This window comes from Trachemys scripta, chromosome 1, assembly GCF_013100865.1.
Source record: "Trachemys scripta elegans isolate TJP31775 chromosome 1, CAS_Tse_1.0, whole genome shotgun sequence".
Classification (NCBI taxonomy): domain Eukaryota; kingdom Metazoa; phylum Chordata; order Testudines; family Emydidae; genus Trachemys; species Trachemys scripta.
The window spans coordinates 166068222-166082910 of record NC_048298.1 but is presented as its reverse complement, the minus strand read 5'-3'; the positions used below and the strand labels follow the sequence as shown (position 1 = coordinate 166082910).

The 14689-nt window shown below is 39.8% G+C and overlaps 1 long non-coding RNA gene across 1 annotated transcript; it reads left to right on the top strand.

The window, feature by feature from the left end:
- The first annotated feature begins 706 nt into the window (after positions 1-706).
- On the top strand, positions 707-14428 carry LOC117871109. Its single transcript, XR_004644153.1, has 5 exons — positions 707-1347; positions 2901-2955; positions 4160-4312; positions 5029-5198; positions 13284-14428. It is a non-coding gene; the product is annotated as an uncharacterized LOC117871109 (long non-coding RNA).
- Positions 14429-14689: the final 261 nt, after the last annotated feature.

Genomic DNA, 14689 nt, shown 5'->3' with positions numbered 1-14689 from the left:
AGAGCTAATACTATTATCTGGTTTACATTTGTTTTTGCTTCCCACTGTTGAATGAACAATCGAGTGTTTTTTTACAGATTAGCAGCAGTTGTAAAGTGTTCTGACTTTTTCTTCCTTTCAAGCTAAGGAGTGAGAAGCAAATTATATTGGTTGCTTTGGCATTTTTGGAGTAGCTGAGGCATTCACAGTGCAAACCACTGTTATTCATACTGTTATAATTCCTTTGCAGTTAAGTCATTACTAGCAATCAGAGCAGGCTTGTAGTACAATACCTTATTTGGGAATGTCATGTGAGATGCCCAGAGCAATATGAAAAAATAAAGGCCAACTTGTCTGGCTGTGGAAGGATTTATAACAAGGCCACTGGCAGAGATCTGTTGGGAAGTATTATGAGCTCCTGCTCATTTGATCATATAAACACCAAAGCCAGCAGGTGCATTACATTTGTACACTATCTTTTTCCTTCAGGTATGGTATTAAAAATTTGGTTGTTGCAACATGTTTATATAAACTTGAATTATAATGTCGTTTTCCTGCAGATGGTGGAGTTAAAGTTTTTCATCAGATGAACATGAAAATCCTATAAAACCACTTAACACTTTATTTTTGCTTCTTTTTTTTTAACAAATGGAAATACGTTACTAAAAGAACACATCTGCTTCTGATGACATTTTTCTCTGAGCAGAATAGGAAAACTATCCTTGATTACATCCATAATAGAAACATATAATAATCAGGTGTTAACGATTACATTTGAAGGTGTTTGTTTTTAAACAGCTGGACGCAACTAGGATGCCCTGGATCTGAGCTCCTGTTTGATTTGATCCAAATCTTAACTTGTGACTGAAGCTCATCACTCTTTTTTTTTTTTTAAATAACTGTTTCACATGAAAAGCCTTTTTAGTTGCATGAAAAGTTGAGTGTACTTCCTATTTACAAGGTGGTAATAATAATCATACCCTGGGGTAAGCAAACTTGGACATCAATAGAGGAAATGTTGCTAGCGCAGGGAACAGTTATAATTAGGTTATCAAGAATTCTCTGTAAGTTGTTATTACTGTATGCAAAAAGCTGTGTTGATGTAATAATAAGGTTGAGACCGCTGAGCACTCAGGTCAGGAAATGGCAGTATTAACTTTTTGTTCCATTTGCATTACTTGTACAGTCTTTAAATACTTTATAAAATATGACTGCATAAGTATAAAACCTATTCTTTCTTTCTTCCTGCATTCTGCTGTTATGGGCCTTGTAACAAAGCGAGGAGGAAGAGGAGAAGGAAGAGAAGAAAAGGAGGAGGAGGAGAAAGCTTATAAGGAAGGACTCAGGATAAAGAGAAAAAATGATCCAGTAAATAAGGTGTTAGCCTTGAACACAGGGGACCTGGGGGTCACTTCCTTGCTCTGCCACAGACTTACTGTGTGATCTTGGGCAGGTTACTTAATTTTTCTATGACTCAGTTCCACATTTGTGAAATGGGGATAATAGCACTTCCATATCTCATGGGCCTGGGAAGGGAGAGCAGGGTGTGAGGATAAATACATTAATGAGTGTGAGACAATTAATATGGTGATGGAGGGGCATTAGATAATTGTAATGGTGGCAATTTTTTAAAAATGGCCTTATGTTTGAGAGAGAATTTGTAAAATGATACATTAAAGTTGAACCTGATAGCATTTTTGCTAAAATATTATATTAAAATAGTTTGATTTTTATCTTTATATATGTTCTACTTGGAAGATCCGCAAGAGTTACAGAGCTTAATACATTTATGGGCTGCGCAAGTATTCTTGTACACTGCATTTGATTACATGTAGGGCCTAATTTTCAGAGGTACTGTGCATTCGCAACTCCAAGGGAAGTCAGTGGGTGGTACAGAAGCTCAGTACCTTTGAAAAACCTTTGAAAACCAGGTCCTTAATAGGCCAATAGGTATTGAATACATTTAGTGACCCCAGTTTGAAATCTAAACGATGCACAGAGATGCCAATGCCCATGAGAATTTGGCATATGGCACAGCTGCAGACTAGCTGCAAACAGACCCTGTGACTGCAAAATAACATTTAGTGACTGTATATGGCTTAACCAAAGAGATTTGAGATGTTGGTCCTGATGGTGTTTATGTGAAGAGATGCTTGAGTTGGGGATGGGATCAAAAAGAACACTGTGTGATTACTTTGTAGGCCTTCCCTAGGAAGGGAACAGGAGATGGAGGGGGGGAGAGTTTGCTGTTGAAGAATGGCTGCTCCGGCAGAGGGAGGATCTGACTTTATAGATTTGGAAGGAATTGGGTCTCAGAGGTCTGAGAACTAACGCTTGTCCAGAAGAGAGAGGAGGAGTGGCAGGGCTTTCTAGGGGGGAAAGGAAGCTGAATTGATAAACTCTTGGTAAAAATTCAGTAAGTTGGAAAGCTGACTAGGTCTCCCAGAGGTAAGATAAAGGCTTGAGACCAGCTATTCATGGTGTTTCCTCTGAGTTCCTGGAAGTTCACAACTGTTTGCATCCAGTGAAGGGAAGTGATGACCTCTTCTCCCCCCCCCCCCCCCCGTCCCTTTTGGGAAAAGAGGGTCTAAGAATGAATGGGAGGGATTTTTGTCTGTCTTGAATGGACCCCCGTGAGTGCCCTGAATAAAATCTCATCCTTCTGTTGACATTTTGGATTATTATTAGGCTTCAAGAGGGATTTTCCCCCCTACATTCCAGATATCTTCAATTATCATCAGTTTGTTTTCTGCCTGAAACACATACTTCATTTGCTCTAGCTGTTTCAGTACAGGACTCTGCCTATTTGAGAAATGACTTAACATTTTCTCTTAAGGAAGGCATTGAATGGATCTGATGTAAAATTAAGACTGCCACTGCTCTGCCCTTCTCTGACACTTTTTTCTTTTCCCCTCATACAGCCAAAAGTGCAGCTGTAGCCCAGACATTTTGAAATCTAATGATAAAGTTAAAGATGTAAGTAAAAAAATTGTAGCACCCCCTGCTTTTCCCCACAGGTAAAGTGTGGGAAATGAATTCAATGAATTGGGCCTTACTGTAAACTTCTGTGCTTCTGCTGGATACCAGGAAGAGTTTTAGAAATGCATAGTACCTGTTCTGTGCCTGTTGTAGGTGTCATTACCAATTAGCTGTTAACCGGAATCCAGAAGCAATCAGGTCCCATAGTAAATGAGTGGTGAGGGAATTGTTGTAAACTGGAAGCTTTTCACAGTGCTTTCAGAGTTAGTCCTGTAAAAAGCACACAAGCATTGCTTATTGTGTTCTATTGTGTTGAACTTCATCTATACCCTATAAACTTTCATTAGTTTATTATTAATTTTATGGTGAAAATATGAGACTGATTTTTGAGAGTGGGCAGATGCTGTATCAACTTCTCCACAGAGCTCAGGAGAGGTTCATCATTCCTGACTTATGTAAGTCTCAGTACTACATAACTGGGTCTCTCCTGAGGAAAAATTGCTAACTGTGCCAAAATGTATAATGTATAATTGTTATGTGGGAAAATCCTAATTAGGTGTCAGAGTAAGACCACCTCTAATTACACTTGCAAGGTGAAATGTATGGCCAAACTGTTTGTCATGAACAATTCACTCAATAATGTAATCTTTTTTTTTCTTAGTCATAAACTGTTAGGAAACAGATTGTAACTTCTACAAATATGTTCACAATTATTCCCTGAATCATTTTTATGAACATTTATAAGCTGTGGACTGTCTGTAAACTGCTCATAGTGAGTATTCAGTCTAGAATAGTGAATTCATAAAGCAATAGTTCAGTCAATAAAAAAAATTTCAAAAACAAACCAAAACAAACAAAAAAATGCATGTGGATTTTTGTTTCCCCTGGGGGAGGAAATGGAGAAAGATGATAATCATGTTGCATTATACACTAATAGAAGTCCCTCAGTGCTAGACATAAGAACCTAAGTAGAAAAGATTTTTTTCAAAATTCAAAAATCAAGCTTTATGATTGATTGCCTAAATTACATGGTATTGTTTCTGTTTCTTGAGTGAAAGACTGAACCTTTATAAACTTGCTAATTTTGTTTTTTCACAAAATAATCTCTGCTAGAAATTTGATTCCGGTAAACATTTGTATAGCCAGTATTTCATTTGTATAAACATTCTCAAACAGTATCTCCCTGTCTCACTCTTTCTAGACCCTGGCATGTTTCATGCATAGGTCCCCAGCTCTGCAGAGCAGCTATTGTGGGATAGCGAGAGAGAAGAAATGGTGTCACAGAGGTTGAGCTCTTTTCTTACACACTACTGATGAGGGATCGTCTAAGTCTTTGTGCCTCCTGCTTGCCAAGGTGAAGATGATGTTCTGGGTCAGTTTGTATGTTATTGGATCATGTTTCCATGCAGATCATAGATGAAATATTTGTACAGAATCAAAAATGTTGGAAGGAAATATTCTGAATATTTTACACAAAGAATTCACAACACTCAATAAATCAATTTCCTTGTGAAGATAGTACAGCTGAAAGAAACAGTATTCCAAGGTTATGGGGAATAGTCCAGGGTCTAATGAAATTATTTTGGTTATCAAGATGGCTATGTTACAACTAATATTAAATCTGTACTACAGCATATCCTAAACAAATGGTACTATTTTACAGCCAATCGGAACAATTGTGAACACTTTGTTTTCTAACTACTTTTTTTCCCCACCTGAAATAGTTATTCTCTATGGATTAATTAGCAATTATAGTTAATTAACAATATGGTCGACATGACCTTTGCAATGCTAAAGACATGGAAACTGAGATGGATTTTAAAAAAGCCAGTGAAATGAAATTTCCTTGTGAAAGTATGGTATAGAATAGTGAGATTTTCCTGAAAACTTCATACATGTAGACAGTAAATAGTAATTATTAAGAACTTGTTTTCTAATAATACCCCGTTTTAACCCTCCACCTGCTGTTTTTAGTGTTTAATACTTATAGGGAGTAATATTCATTAGACTTTTTAATTAAGATGAGAGTTTTTAATAACTTTGCAACTTGATGATTGCTTACTCTAAAAGATCTAGGGTCAAATACTCTAAAATCTGCAGGAGAGGGGCGAGTACTGCAGAAGATTTGCACAAGTAACCTCCGAGAAGAACCTGATATCGTTCCTGAGATGGAAGCATTAGCTCCAATGTGTGGTATCCTGAGAACCTGGGCCATCGTTAACCTAGATCCCTACAATCTGGTAAGAGATCGTGGTCTCATCTCTGCAGCCTCTGGGAAATTCACATGTAAGGGTGGCCACCTATTGTTGTCAGGATCCCTTGCCCTTGACAGGGAGGGCAGTCACTTGGTAGTCATGTTTCCACTGGCCTCCAGGGGAGAAACTATGCATTTCTTATTCCTCCAATGGGTTTGGGGTTGAGGCTGCAGATGAGAAGTTAATACCACAAGAGGCAACGTTAATTTTCGACGGAACAGCCACACCAAATAGCAAGGATTTTCAAGCGACCACCCTGTGAATCTTCAGTCGCCTCAACTTCCTGAAAATTGTTCACACCTTCAACCACAAGGTGGTGGTGCTGAGGGGCTTCTGTGGGGTTGGGTATCAGAGAAGCATGTGATATAAGTTTATCTTCCCTCCTTTCTGAGCTGTAGAGTTAAAATCATTCTGTGTGCATTTGCATCCACCAGCACAGAGCAGAGCATCTGGGCCTTTATTACCTCAGGGCAGCAGATTATGACACACACTTGTGTGAGTGTACATGGTGAGCATGCACCCACCCTCTTCACCCACTTACTTGGCCTGCAAAAGGGCCTGTCAAAGTTGCAGTTCTTGTGCTCTGTGGATTGCAGGGGCTACTACCTTTGTTCAACTCAAAGGGGGCACGGAGAAAGCTGTGCATGGCCCTACCCATCCTCTGCACTGGCCTGCTGAGCAGGTCAGCTGCAGCTGGGGGCTGCAACGGGCACAGTTCCCTTGTGCACCAGGCTGCACTGAAAGGCTTTACGCCTCCCATAAGCAGAACCTCTCCTGCAGCTCCTATTGGGATGGGTTTCTCACCAGGCCCTACACAAAGCTGTCTGTATGATCTAGCTTTTAAAGAGTGGGCTAGAGACATAACATCAAACCAGAAAGTACATATGCCCAAACAAAGGAGAATCCTTCTTTGCATAATGGAAGGAATGGGGGATTGCATTAGAGCGTAAATGTTGAAAATCTGAGAGAAAAATATTGTTTTCCTTGTATAAGATCCATTGTTTTTAAGACCTCTCAAGAGGACAGGAAATCAATTTGATCCCAACCTCATTTACATTATCCAACCAGCCAGAGATCAGTTCCCAGCAATGACAACACTGTAACACAATGCCTCCTTCTGAGCATTAGTTACGCTTTTGCTTTAAGGATGTTGAATGTTTAAAGTGGCACAATTTACATCTAACAAGAGTACAAATGTTCTAATTCTAATCCAAAATAAAGAAAAGAATTAGAAAAAGAGCAATATTCCTACTAACCTCTGTGAGAATTAAGTAATGGATGATTTCTCTTTCATAATATATGTAATTGTTGCGCATCTCCAATATTAGACTGAAGATAGACTACACCCATTAGCTTTTGTTATAATAAAGGCCTTGAAGTGATTCTTCCAGAAAGGCATTCGGAAATGAAGCCTATACCAGCAATTTTCGCTATTTTATTTTGAAATGCTACTGAGTTTAAAACTGATTAATACAATTTTTAATGTAACTAAGAACAAGTTTGTCTTTAGCTACAGTATCCATTGTTAACTTTTGTGGAACATAAACTAGTTAGTGGCATGATTACCCTATAATCTCTTGTTTTCAGACTCACATTTACTCTCCTCCTTGATCGTGTAAGGTAGCTTTGGCAGTGAAATTTGCCATAGAGAGACACTTATATTCATGTTGGTGTTCTCACTGATGGACTACTGTTTGAGCACTCTCCCAAAAAACTCAAAAAAACCCACTGTGTGGCACCCTGTTCATGTCTAGTGACCCCTGCAGGGCCATCAGCAGCATTTGAACCCAGGATTTTTTGAACTAAGAGCAAGTTCATTTGCCATTTGAGCAAAAGGACCGATTAGCTGATGGAAATAGTAGGCTGTTACCTTTGTGGCCCAACCCCAGAAAGGCAACACACATCATTCTCTTTACAACAGTTTAATATGCAGCTTATTTTTCTTTATTGAGATTCATTTTCTTAGGTTTTGCTTTCCTTTCACTTGCCAAAGGCAAGAAGCAAACAGAATATGTTTAACTTCATCATCTAAAGTTACTTGATGCATTTGGCCTCAACCCTGCTTCCATTGAAGTAAATGGAATTCTTGCCATTGACTATCAATCTTAAGAAATTCATGTTACAAGCTTTACAAACAGAACTGTTCTTTCAGTTTTTCTTGCCTTGCTTAATTATATTTTTATGTAGTTACAATAAATGTGTCGGTGTGTACTAAAAAAGAGGGAGGGGATGTAGAAAAGAGACTAATATGGACAGACTAATTTCTTAAAGACACTTGAGTGGCAGGCTAATGAGATTTCCAGTCCAGAAGAGCTGGCTGCTGTGTAGCTGAGAGTCATTATGGGAAAGGAATATGGAGTATGGTGTTCAGTGATTACCCAGTACTTAAGGTGCTTTACAAGAGCTTTGCTTTGTTCTTTACTTGGTTCCAGCTGCTGGGTATAAAAACAAGAACTTCACAGCACTATACCCAGACTCTCTGTCAGGGATGCGCAGCCCTTTAAGACATAGTCCTGAGTACCATATGGAGAGAAAGTAAAGGGAGCCCTTTTTAGAAAAAGAAACTGTAAATTATCTGCAATCAAATCTTAACAAATAGTTCAAGTAAATTGAAAATATATGTGTGTGTATCTATTTAGAACAACCATTTAGTGCTTTGAGTGCTGCTCCAAACATTATGTAACACAAATTATATACCAAAAAAATTAAAAGAATATTGTTGAGGTTGCAACGTCAAACACTTGAAAGTTAGCAAGTACCATACACCTTAATTCTGTCTCATTGTACATCTCTCCTGTGACTGAATGAGGCAGGGCTCTTGTAGAAAAAATAGTATATGATCATGTAATTAAAGGCTCTATCTTAATGCATACACACAAAGGGACTAAGTTAACATTGTCAGGCAACTTTAATAACCTTAACTCTGGGATTTCCTAATCTTTGTGTGCTTGACTTTCAGATCTTTTAACACAAGATTTTTGGGCTGCAATTTCCTAAGTTTTTACATAAGAAAACTAGAAAAAATAGACATTCCATCAGATGGAATCATATTGACCATCCCACGATGGTCACATGTAGGGTTGGGATCTTTAGATCCGCAGCTCAGACATCTTCCACTGGAGCTGAGTAACTGGTAAGAGTAGAAGGCATGTTCATACATAGCACAACAGATTCCGTTCAGATGGAGTCTTCAGGGAATTTAGCTGCTGAACTCTAACAAACCTCTATCAAACATTTGTGAACCAAGATTTTTCAGAGGCTTATAACTTGTCCAAATTTGATTGGATTTTCAGGGGATGTGAAAAGACACATCCCTGACACCAGGACAAACCACCTGCCAAAGCATAGAGGTGTTGCAGGTTTTCAGTGAAATGGCTGGAAGAATTCTTTTAACATGGGGGGAAAATAACATATTTTCCCTTTTGTTGTTTTCAGAAAGAGTTTGAACCATTTTAGCTGAAATGTCAATAATACATAAATTAAAAATTAAGCATGAGGCAGATGCCCAATATGGAAAATATCAGTGACAACAGTTGAAGTTTGGCAAAGTTATATGCAACTGAAAACAGGATCTTATCATGGAAAGTGTTAGGCAAGCTGTGTTGCCTATAATACATGGAACATGCATTGAATGAATGATCAAGTTTCTTGTTTGGGTTAACCACCTTGACAGGTATGCTTTATTCAGTTCTGCCTTCACTTTTACCTCACTATTTCAAAGTCTCTTCAGGAGAAAAGCCTGTTGAGAGTCTTTGGGTTAAGTTTAGAGACACGAGCAACAAGGGTGATGTCGTGATGGGCGTCTGCTATAGACCACCAGATCAGGAGGATGAGGTAGATGAGACTTTCTTTGGACAACTAACAGAAGTTTCCAGATCACAGGTCCTGGTTCTCAGGGGGGACTTCAGTCACCCTGACATCTGCTGGAAGAGTTCAATACAGATTGAACAGACAATCCAGGAAGTTTTTGGAGAGTGTTGGTGACAACTTCCTGACAGATGGTGTGGAAAAAGCTGAAGTACTCAATGCCTTTTTTGCCTTGGTCTTCACAGACAAGGTCAGCTCCCAGACTGCTACACTGCTCAGCACAGTAAGAGGAGGAGGTGAGCAGCCCTCAGTGGTGAAAGAACAGATTAAGGACTGTTTAGAAAAGCAGGACATGCACAAGTCCATGGGGCCAGATGCAATGCATCTGAGGCTGCTGAGAGAGTTGACTGATATGATTGCAGAGCCATTGGCCATTATCTTTGAAAACTCATGGTGATTGGGGGAGGTCCCAGACAATGGTAAAAAGGCAAATATAGTGCCCATCTTTGAAAAAGGGAAGAAGAAGAATCTGGCGAACTACAAACCAGTCAGCTTCACCTCAGTCCCTGGAAAAATCATGGAGCAGATCCTCAAGGAATCTATTTTGAAGCACTTGGAGGAGAGGAAGGTGATCAGAAACAGTCAACATGAATTAATCAAGGGCAAGTCATGCCTGACCAACCTGATTGCCTTCTATGATGAGATAACTGGCTCTGTGGCTATGGGGAAAGTGGTGGATGTGATATATCTTAACATTAGCAAAGCTTTTGATACCGTCTCCCACAGTATTCTTGCCAGCAAGTTAAAAAAGTATCAATTGGATGAATGGATTATAAGGTGGATAGAAAGCTGGCTAGATCATCGGGCTCAATGGATAGTGATCAATGGCTCAATGTCTAGTTGGCAGCTGGTATCAAGTGGAATGCCCCAGGGGTCAGTCCTGGGGCTGGTTTTGTTCCACATCTTCATTAATGATCTGGATGATGGGATGGATTGCACCCTCAGCGAGTTCATGGATGACACTAAGCTGGGGGATAGGTAGATAAGCTGGAGGATAGGGATAGGGTCTAGAGTGACCTAGACAAATTGGAGGATTGGGCCAAAAGAAATGTGATGAGGTTCAACAAGAACAAGTGCAGAGTCCTGCACTTAGAACGGAAGAATCCCATGCACGGCTACAGGCTGGGGACCGACTGGCTAAGTGGCAGCTCTGCAGAAAAGGACCTGGGGATTACAGTGGACGAGATGCTGGATATGAGTCAACAGTGTGCCCTTGTTGCCAAGAAGGCTAGCAGCATATTGGGCTGCATTAGTAGGAGCATTGCCAGCAGATCAAGGAAAGTGATTATTCCTCTCTATTCGGCACTGGTGAGGCCACATCTGGAATATTGTGTCCAGTTTTGGGGCCCCCGCTACAGAAAGGACGTGGACAAATTGGAGAGAGTCCAGCGGTGGGCAAGGAAAATGAATAGGGGTCTGGGGCGCATGTTTTATGAGGAGAGGCTGAGGGAACTGGGCTTATTTAGTCTGCAGAAAAGAAGAGTGAGGGGGGATTTGATAGCAGCCTTCAACTACCTGAAGGGGACTTCGAAAGAGGATGGAGCTAGGCTGGTCTCCGTGGTGGCAGATGAGAGAACAAGGAGCAATGGTCTCAAATTGCAGTGGGGAAGGTGTAGGTTGAATATTTGGAAAAACTATTTCACTAGGAGGGTGGTGAAGCACTGGAATGGGTTAGCTAGGGAGGTGGTGGAATCTCCATCCTTAGAGGTTTTTAAGGCCTGGCTTGACAAAGCCCTGGCTGGGATGATTTAGTTGGTGTTGGTCCTGCTTTGAGCAGGGGGTTGGACTAGATGACCTCCTGAGGTCTCTTCCAACTCGAATCTTCTATGATTCTATGATATCAGTTAACAAAAATTATTAGTAATCCTATGTTTCTCCCTCAACTTCATTTCCTATTACTTTCTCCTGCTGGCAATGTATCCACTATCTGATAACACTGTACCCTTGTCTGTTATTACCACATCATGCTTTTCTATATTCATATACTATGTACATTGTGTTGTATTACAACAGCAAAGTGATTCCAGTGAAGGGTTGGCTCCCCTTTAGATACTGACTCATATGTGAAATCACACACACTCTGCTGCACTAGTAGGGCTAGATATTTTCCTATTACCTTGAGCCTTGCATAGTCATTGACATCTTCCTTGCACTCACCTAGTACCAATGTAAGTGACTGTGCAAAGTGATGGAGGCTCCAATGTGTAACACACTGTGTTTGTAAGAGAAGGTAGCACAATGACTGAAAGTGTGGGTGGTGTCATGGTATTGGCCATGTGATGTCTGAGGGCTACACACACACAGAATCATAGACTTTAAGGTCAGAAGGAACCATTATGATCATCTAGTCTGACCTCCTGCACAATGCAGGCCACAGAATCTCACCCACCCACTCCTGTAACAAACCCCTCATCTATGTCTGAGCTACTGAAGTCCTCAAATCATGGTTTAAAAACCTCAAGGTGCAGAGAATCCTCCAGCAAGTGACCCATGCATATCTATCATCCACTAGTAGATTCATCCTCATTACTTAGGTCCTGTCTGTACTAGATTAGCTACACCAGTACAAATCTCAGTGTAGATGCTGCTGTGCTGATGTAAGATTAAGCTTGGTGCCCAGGCCCTTCCCCTCAACAACATTCTTCCTTCCTTCTCCTTCAGCTGGCCAATGCTTTCTTTTGCTCTCACTCACCCTAACACATTCCAACAGCAGAAGGGTTTTTAGCTTTCATAGAATATCAGGGTTGGAAGGGACCTCAGGAAATCATCCAGTCCAATCCTCTGCTCAAAGCAGAACCAATCCCCAGACAGATTTTTGCCCCAGATCCCTAAATGGCCCTCTTAAGGATTGAACTCACAACCGTGGATTTAGCAGGCCAATTCTCAAACCACTGAGCTATCTGTCTGTGGCATTAGTTCTGCTTCCATTTTTAAATGCAATATTAATTCAAATATTTAATATAAAATTCATTAAAAACTGGAAGTTTTTGGCTTTCAAATTGGGAAATTCCACCATTTAAATTTTTGTTTTTTCAAAAACATAGGAAAAAAATAATTTTCAATATGTTGAAATGTCCACTTCCATTTTATTACACTTTTCACTCAGCTCTAATTATCATCTTCTGTTCACTAGAGGGACTGGATAATGTTCCTCAGAGGGCATATAAAAATTGCCTTCTGACACCAACAACTCTGCAGCCAAGAACCAAAAAAGAAAAAAGTATTTGTTAATTTAGGGTTGTAATAAAAAATGGATGGAAATTTACAGTTGGATTTAGTATTGCAAACATGTTATGGAATGTGCTTTGCATAGTGCTAAAATACTTCATGCCAAATTCAACACTAAATACACGATATATTTTTTAAAAGATATATCTAATTTATTCTTGGGTTTGCAGCTTGTAGTGAGGCCATATTATGTTCCAGAGTATGTGCTTCACTTTCAGGAACAGCTGGTTTTACATATGGTTACAAAAATGGTGGAGTTGGTCAGAAAATGGGGTGTTGTTTTTTCCTGTTGAATATTTCTATGAACATGAAAAAAATAATTTTCAAAAAAACTCTGCAGAAAATGTTTACCTTTTCACTGAAAATCAGAAAAGGTTTTGGGTTTTCAGTTATTTGACAAATGTAAAAAAAAAAAAAAAATGCAGACACTTTCCATGAACATTTTTCTTTTCTTTTCACCAATTCTCTGTTGAAAGAAAAGTCTGACAAAATATTCAACCAGACCTAAAAAAAGTTTTTAATAAGGCAGACACAAAGTAAGTTTATTATAAGTTCTCTTTGATTCAGAAATTCTCTTCCAACATAACATCACTTAAAGCATTTTTAGTAAAACTGTATCCTTCTGACTTGTATCTGATGTCCAGCTACTGTATGCCATATTTTACATAGCTTAGGCTCACCAGGTCTCCATATACCACTACCGTTGGTCAATGCAGAGGGGAATGTCAGTTATGCAGGGTATTCACAAATGTATGTAGTGACACTAGCTGACTTCTACAAAGGGCCTATTTTTTAAACTGTCAAAGAAACAGTTGTGGCATTATAGAAACCAGAGAAAAGCTGTCAATTCCTTTATTAAATTGACATTCCGCACATGCTACTTTCTGATGAGGGTCCATAATAAAGTTGGTCTCCTTTTTGCCTTCCATTCATGTGGATACTTAATGTTTTCTCTCTTATCTCTCACTCAAACAGACACCAGCTGATAAAGTGTTGGACATGCAAGCCGTACAAGAGGTCATCATTCTGGTGCATTGACAATTGTTTGGAACACCTGAAAAACAAAAACAAAAAAGGTCCCAAGGCAGCCTTGATGCACTAGGCTGCTACAATGAAGCATACAGAGATGGTGACATCTCTCAGGGTATTGTCAATCAAGAAGTACTCAACTAAAGCCAGACAACAGAGACCATTGTAATCCCATCTGAGAAAAAGAGAGATAACAAGGCTTTGTTTTGGCTTCAGGACATAACACATCCCTGTGTTTCTCTAACTGCTGCAAGCTAAAAGGATAACATGGATCAGGCTGAACCTAATGGGAATTTATACAAATTGGATGCTAATTCCATTGTGATTCACATTTTGCTGCTGTCCAATGAAGCTATGAATGCCAAGTGGACTTCTCGGGAAAAGGATCTTCCATCCTCCCTGCTTGTTTGTTTTTAGACACGTCTAAAAGATGTCTCAGTAGCCTGGATTTCCCAGGTAGCCTGTCCCACCATGCTTCCTGCTGTGAATCCTCTATCGGGATAACAAGGCAACAGAGTAGCTAGCTCTTGCCCTCAGGGGTGTCTTGTTTAGTATGTGGCTGTGATTGACAGCTGTTAGGAAGAATGACAAGAAGATATTTTACATCTGTTTAGTGTCTTGACTGTCATCCATTCCTTCCCACACTGGCTATTGTCATTCTTGGTATATCCAGGAATCCTACTGCTGCCAATGCAAATGCCAGACCACTGTGGAGCTATAGTGTTATGTAGCATACATTATATGAGAAATGAAAAGTGGATCAGGGTCATTGCATAGTGGAATGCAATGATTCCAAAACATTCCCATTGTTCCCAACCTAAGATTTCAGTTTGATACCAAACATAATTGGCCAATGGGCCATTCTACTGCTTATGCTAAAGGTACTTTGGTACAAGTCAATCACAAACCTTGTGGAGTTTTTCCATTGCCATTTTTAATTTTTGCTGCAAGCCTAAGGAAAATCGTTAGTGAAGCTGAGTGAATAATGCAGTACTTTTGCAGCAGTAATGATGGAGAGAAACCTAGCATTTCTGTATTCTCAGAAGATAACGTTCATTGAAGAATCCTAGGGGCCTTTGCTTTTCATAAAAAGCAACAGAGGGTCCTGTGGCACCTTTAAGACTAACAGAAGTATTGGGAGCATAAGCTTTCATGGGTAAGTGACGTTCTGACCCACGAAAGCTTATGCTCCCAATACTTCTGTTAGTCTTAAAGGTGCCACAGGACCCTCTGTTGCTTTTTACAGATTCAGACTAACACGGCTATCTCTCTGATACTTTGCTTTTCATAGTTCCTTCTGTGTCAGATTTGCTGGCTGTGGAATGGTTCTCTCAGTAGTCTCATGGAAACAA